Here is a 7,468-nt window from a genome sequence, read left to right as displayed (position 1 = left end):
AAGCGACAGGGCAATTCCACGTATTTAAAGATTTGCAGAACGGTGCAGGTTTGAATCCTGCATTAGGATCAGAGCTCCTCCAGGAGAAGCATCTTTTAGCAGGCTACGTTACAGAAAGTTAGAGCCTCTTTGCAAAGGTAAAAGAGAGCCTAGTGACAGAATTTAAGTATCTCAAGGCTCATATGAAGCATACCAAGTGCCCACATGTGTTTGCTCTCCGCAGTACCAGAAAATATGCATGCTACAGCCTCGGTCAGGAAAGGGTATTAACCCTTGAGGCACTTTGTTTCTGATGAAACTCCACCATCTCCACTGAGCCTCACCAAGATGGAATGTGACCCTTTATTTACGTTTAGCCACAACTGCTAAACTCACTGCATCCAAAGGAGCCAGTGCAGAGACCAGACAACTGCTTTCTAAACTCCTGTATGGGGAACATTAGTAACTGGAGATATTAGTCCGGCAGAATTGCAGCCTGAGACAACGCGTCAGTTCCCATGAAATTTTTGGGTCATTAGTCATCTCCTCTCTGCAGCTTTCATTTTTTAAGCCCTCCTTTATCTTTGGCTATGATTAGCACTCGGTTGCATTCACCTTTGGTCACCCTCCAAAAAGCACCAGGCAAAGGAGCTCGTGGGACTTGAATACCACCCACTTCTGAAGCATTCAAGAAAGTTCTTTACTGTTTGACTTCAGTATCTGCTTTCGCATCTTCCATGGGGCTATGCCCTGTAACTCTCTCTTCATGGCTGGCAGAACTTTGCACCCTTCCTTCCCCAGGCTCAGACCTCCCTGGTGCCATTACAGACAGCTCCTCACTTTCCCATGCCCTTCATCGCTCAGCATCTTGGCTCAATGATGCTATCCACCCTTTCCAGCTCCTCTGCTTCCTCACTTTATCCTGAATCCCTCTCACCTACCTCCAATGCCTTCCAGGAGCTGCTTGCTTTCCTTCCTTCTGCTGCTTGCTAAGGCTTTCCTTCCCACTTTGGACACTGCATCTCTGTAAATAAATAGTTGCTCAAATTGCTCGGCTAAAAGCCTGGCCTCTTCCCACCACCCATGACATGAGGAAAACCCTCAACGGTGTTTAAGCAGCTGCAGAATGAGGCCTGGCAGCACCAAGTGACTTGGCAAGCAGTGACGCTGGTGTTACAGAGACACTCTGCAGCATGGTCAGAGTGAGGAGTCCATGTGGGGTGATAACATTTTTTTAATCTTATTTTTTTATTTTATTATTCGCTCTCTTGTGGTTCCTCCTGCTCCCGGAATGAACAGGGGGTTTTATTGCTGGGGTTAAAAAACACGAATTTGCATTACATCCTGGCTCCCGCTGTAATACTTCAGTCTTGTTTCTCTCTCGTCCCCTCTCCAGAACAACTGATGCTATCACAGCCTGATTTAATTTCAAAGACGGATTGTGATTTGGCAGTCGGGGGGAAAAAAAAAAAGCCAAGTTAATCAAAAGTCACCATCTGCTGCGTTGCCATGGGGATATTCCTCCCCAATAAATGTGCTCTTTGCCAAAATCACAGATAACAGCACTATAAAGGGTGGGAGGTGGAGGGGGGGGGGAATCAAAGAAAGAAGTTCCGACACTAGGGGGGAAAAACGAAAGAGAGAAATGAGGGAGAAACAAGAGACAGAGAAGAAGTAGGAGAGAAAGGAGCATGGACTACTGAGGAAAAATGATGGATGGACCAACTAGGGAGAAGGAGGAAGAAATCAGAGACACTAACAAGCAGCTGAATGTGACAACGTGACAGAGGGAGACAGACAACTGGGAAGGAGGAAAGAGGAGAGACACCTCGAGACACTCTGCTGCATAAGATACCAAAACAAAACAAGCAGAGATAAGAGAATTGCCCTCAAAGCCTTGTCTCAGGGGAATGGGAGAAAACTGATGCATCAGTAAGAACGCCCAGGGATGTTGGTTGCAGCTCAAGAAGAGATCTAACTACTATTCACATCACAGTTACCAAAATAAACCCCTAGATGGGATGGGCAGTGACACGTGGGGATGGTGCTCCAGCAGTCTGGATGCTGCCAGGGCCCCATGGTGAGCTGGAAATGTTTGTCACACTGCAACATGGCACCAAGACCTGGCGGGGTAAAATACAAATCGTCTGGAACCGAGCGTCTTCAAGCTGTCCTGTTTGAGGTGGCAGAGGGGCAGGGGACAGTCGTTCAACAGCTGCTGTCCCTTTTTATTTCCCCTTGTGATACTGGGTAGCAAATTGGGATATGGAATATAAGGGCAAAGAGTGCATCTGTGCAGGGGGTCATTGGTGTCCCCAGTGCTCTGAGGGGACGGGCCAGGATCCTGCAGCACCATGCATAGGCACTGGGCAAGGCAGTTGGCCAAAGAGAAATGGGGTCACCTAACATGAAATGAGTAAAAGCTGTCAAATTTTAGGTCACAATGTGCTGGCTGCCCCCTGACCCTACTTAGAGTGTGCTTGTGTGTTGAGTGCCCCTATTAACCCCCAGCAGCTAACAGAGATAACGGGAGGCATCCCATACTCCTCCCCAGCCCTAGTGGGAGCTAAACAAAGGGGTCACCTAGCACCCACACTAGTAGGATGGGACGAATTATTCACAACAGAGGCACCACCAGCCTTTTTCTTCCTCCTCCCCTGTTGAAGAATAACCCTGGAATAGATCACAGGTTGTGTGAATTCTTCACTGAAAAAATAACTGAATGACTTCTGCATGAACTTGTTTTGCAATTCAATACTAGCACTGATAAGAAATGGTCACTGTGCATTGACCAGAGGAGCACAACATGTTACCCATATCCAACAGCCCAACATTTTGGATCAGCTCTTCCCTCTCCACTTAGCTCCCACCTTCTCCCCGCATCAAGAGGTGCTGTAAAATCACAAGTCTTAAAGTGGTGTTGGATGTTTTTCTCTGTATTACCCATTTCAGAGCACTGGGGTCACATGTCCGTCCTTCTCTGCTCAACTTCGTAAATGTTCTGTTTTGAAGGAAAGTTCAAGAGCCTCCCATCACATGACTCCAGGAGCTGGGGTGTAGAAGTGTACACTAGCATATGTCCCACAAAAGCATTAATGCCTGTTGAATCTATGTACGTGGAAAGAGACAGTTGGAGCAAATTAGTTTAAAAATTAGGATGTGAGCTACTGAGTAATATTTTTCAGATTCGCTTTAGTGAAGCCCAAAGGCATTGAGTCCTCTGAGCTCAGATGGCCTCACCTGAGTGAATGGAGCCAGGTGCGCTGCCAGAGCGGCAGAGCTTCTGTACTCCAGATCCCATCCTTCCCCCATACCACTACCTCCAAGACCCCCAAAACATCTCTTCTGCGCCAGGCAACGTAGGGAAGCAAGAGACAGCCATGGCAGTAATGGGGCTCCTTCAGACCCGGCATCCTCCCTCTGTTGGCACAGCGGAACTCACCCATGGCTGGAACAGAGAGGAGAGCCAGCAGGTTGTCTAAAAGCTTCTTTATCCTCTGCAGCTGAAGGGTGGTGCCCCCAGGGAGTCCTTTGGGCTGTTCTCCATATGGGATGGCTCTAGCACTTGGGCCAAGGACACCCCCTAGCTGTGTCAGCTCCCTGACAGTGTCCCTGCACAGGCGGATGGAAGAAATGAGATGAGAGTGAACGGACTTAAAGATGGGAGAGAAAAGCCATTGATGTGGGAAGTGGAGAACGTGGGGAAAAAGAGACAAAAAAGAAAACTCAAGTAACGCAAGTGGGAGAGGGAGCGAAAGCTCTCTGGAACAGGGACTGCAGGGAGGGCTTGTGGGAGAAATAAAGACAAAACCACACAAAATGGAGAAATGCTTCTGGATAGCATGAGTGTCAGGTGCACGAACACGCACATTTACATCCCACTAGCACGGAAGGCAGGACATCTGGTTAGTTGGCAGAGGGATGGGAATAAGAAAGCCTCCAGGAGGAAAGGCCCCTTAAAAACAACCCAGCGTGTGGATATGAAAGGCTGAAACTCCAAGAGCACCATGTGAGAATGCCCTGTTGGCAGCGCCACATGGCCACAGGACCCACCAGGAGAGCTGAGAGGAACCCAAAGGGAGCTGGCGCAACAGCACTGACTGACTCCCATTGGGGAGGGCTTCTGTGGGGAGCTGCACCAAGGAGGGGTTTCTAGCACACACGGCACGAAGGGCTGACACTCACAGGACATCCCCTGGCCAGTCTGCAAAGCTCAGCCCCAGTGCCCAGGGGCTGCTCATGGTGAGTTGAGGGTGCTGCTGGGCAGGCTGGGTGCACAAGCAGCCTTCTTCACATCTGCTGTCCCCACCTTGGCATAGCCAGGCAGGGCAATGTTGGGCCACTGTCCCCAACAGAGCAGGGGCTTAGTCCCAGATCAGCTACCAGTGGAAAATGAGCAGTGGGGATGGGGACATTAGCAAAGCAAAGGGCTAAACCAAGCAGCATCGTGAAGAGCAGAGCCCCCATCACCATCCTGCCTCCACCACACTTCTCACTTCCCCGTCCTGCCTACCCTTCCCTCTCACTGGACTGTTACAGCGTTTTACAGTGCGGGAAGGAGGGGAGCTCCAGCAAGAGAAGGGACAAAAACAGGGAAACATCGAAGATTTGTTTAAAATTAGAGAATTCTGTTAAACAAAACCTTTTCCTATGCAGTCGGCCTATCGCTACTACCACTTTTCTCCCCCCCTCCCCAATTAAACAGCAAATTATATTTATCAAAGAAAAGAAGGTAAAGAGAAAGCTGAAAGGCTGTGAGAAACCTTTAATTATTAGTATAGTGGCATGAAAAGCTGTTGAGCCCCTTAGAAACATACATGGCCAATTATCAAAAAATATAAGAGATGCAGAAAGAAAGGTTTGTCTAATAAGTATGAATCGCAGGGCCATTTAGAACATCAGTGTTAAAGCATTAGAGTTAAATGGAAAAGTAAAAAGGGGCTGATGGTTTTAACTATTTCACAGGAGGACAAGAGGTTGATACTGATAAGACAAGCAGTATAGTGAAGTTAATTATCTGCGGCCCTTGGTGCACAAAGCTTTTTGAGCTGGTGATTAATAGAGATAAACCATTCAAACTCCACATTTCTAAGGTGAATGAAGATGGCAGAGGAACCGCACAGCCCCAGCATACTAACTACTCTGACAGCAACGCGCCTGGCTGCTGCGGAGGGTGCTGGGTGGGTTTATTGCACCTGATCTGCTCCCCCTCCTCTAGGAGCAGGGAGCTTAGGGCAGTACAGAGAAGAGGTGGCCAAACATCCCCTGCCCCTCTGGGTCTTTGCTTCATCAGACATAGCTGGGGTAGCTTCCCTCTAACTAATAAAAATCGTCTTTACAAGACGCTCCAGTGTTACCTCTCGGAGAGAAATGCAGTCTGGGGGATGCTTATATGCAAGTATTATTGCCATGCTGATCCTTCTTGCACTGCATGAGCTGTTTATCCCAGGTCTTCTTGCTCCTATGTGTGCAGAGGACCTCTCCTTCAGCTCTTCATACCACCTCACAGCTTGGGTAGAAGTATTGCAACCTGCCTGGACCAGAGGACCGTGGAGTAGATAGTGGTTAAATGTGCTTGAAGAAAGCATGTGTCCTAGATATGAATTCTGGTTTATAATTACGGAGTACCTGCATGGAGGATGAGAATAAATTAAGCGGTCTGGTGCTTTTGTGGGAAGTGGGAAACAAAGATGTCAGTGCAGGACTGACTCAGTCCTTCATCTTTCCGAGACAGATAAATCAGGCACCGTGAAGTTTATCATGCTTAAGTCTGGCAGATAAGACCTAAAAAGTGGAGAGCCTGGATGGACAATCAAGAGAGACAGATCCTGATCTTACAAGATTTCCAGCCAGATCTCCAGACCAAAGCAATTTATACATGCTCCCATGACAATCCTAGCCTCCACACTCTGGGATTTGGGTCAGACATTTCTCCAAATTTCCTGGAACTGAAAAATTCCCGGGAGATTTCCAATACTTCCTGCTGGGCTGCCCTCTGCCAGTTTTTTTCTTCAGATGTTTCAGTGTTTCTGCCTAGAGTCCAGTCAGAACAATGACGTTCAGAGAGAGCAGCAAAAATTAATCAGAAAAAATGGACTCCATTTCTAAGCTTCACAAACTACTTGGTGCGTAGGTTTCCACTTCAATTTGAATTCTAGGATGACTTTGGGGTTGGCTGTTTTTTTCTCCAAAGTGGTTCCCTTGTCCTTGATAAGTTTGGAAAGGCATCTAAACTTCAGCATCTGCAAACAAAAGAATCTTATATTTTTGGCCAAACTAAATTGAATAAATTTTGTGTTTGTTAATTGCATCCAGGCCAACCTTGCGCAGGGCCAAGTTTCAGCCCAGTGGGATTTGCACATGGCCTGGATACAAGCTATTGTAAATGGGGATCCCTGAAGGAAAAGCTGACAGATGGTGATTCTAAAAATGTTTGTCAGAGCCAGCCTTTGTGACACAGAAAACCCACAGCCAAGGGGGTCCCTGAGTTGGAGAGATGGTTCTGAACTGCGTGGAAGGCCAGGGGAGTTTGTTGGTACTGGAGAAGTTTGACTGGGCTTCTTCTTGTTGCCTGCCAAACCCATTTCCATTAGACCCCCTCTCTCTAAGATCTGGTTATTTGGATAAAATGGAAACTGGATCAATGCTGCACCTGGTTTTCCAGCTACATATTCCAAAACCACTACGATTTCCACGCTATAAAATGGGACCAAGATGGACATAGCTTATCTGAGCTGCATGGAAACCCTCCTCAGCCAGTCACACAAGTGAGGTTACAGTCCGGCTTGTGCATCAGCATTTTGGTGATGGGACCCACTCCAAAACTCATTGGCCCATCTCCCCATTAGCACCGCACTAACTCGATGACTGCATTAAAAGCCTGGACCAGGAAAGGTCCCATTCAGCACAATAAGCACTATGCAAGGAAAAATTTCTCCTTGTGATTTTCTGGTCAAGCACTGCAGATCCAAATGTTTCCAAGCAAAGAAGATAAGATCCAGAAATGAATTTCCAAGTTGGCCCCATTCATAACAGCAGCATCACCAACAGCTTTCCCAAAGGGCTCTGCAGCAAACGTCAAGCTTTTGCAGTTAAGATTCACCCTTGGAAACAACAGGTCTCCCCCTTCCCTTGCTCATCCTCATCAGTGTCAAGTTTCGGCAGTTGCCAAACAAACGGGTTTCAGTAGCTCCATGTGAAGCAGTAGGAGAGCAGTTAAAGCAGGATAATGCGCCATGAGTCATCTCTGCTTGATAACTCCCCGGGTGTGGGGTGGGAGGTTGGAGCATACCTGGACCAAGTGCAGCAGATGCCAGAGCCCAGCTTTACAAACAGCCTGGTTACCTGGGGGAGAGGGGAAGCTGGCTCCGGGATGGCAGCACCGGCTCCAGGAGAGGTTACGAGGCCCTTGCAATCAAGTTCAAATTACATATCAGACACATGCTCCCATGAACAGACTTCAGACACCAGCTGCTTATTTTTAGACTGG

The sequence above is a fragment of the Falco peregrinus genome, chromosome 5 (assembly GCF_023634155.1).
Source record: "Falco peregrinus isolate bFalPer1 chromosome 5, bFalPer1.pri, whole genome shotgun sequence".
In the NCBI taxonomy this organism is placed as follows: domain Eukaryota; kingdom Metazoa; phylum Chordata; class Aves; order Falconiformes; family Falconidae; genus Falco; species Falco peregrinus.
The sequence above is the reverse complement of the archived record's forward strand: the minus strand, read 5'-3'. Positions refer to the sequence as shown.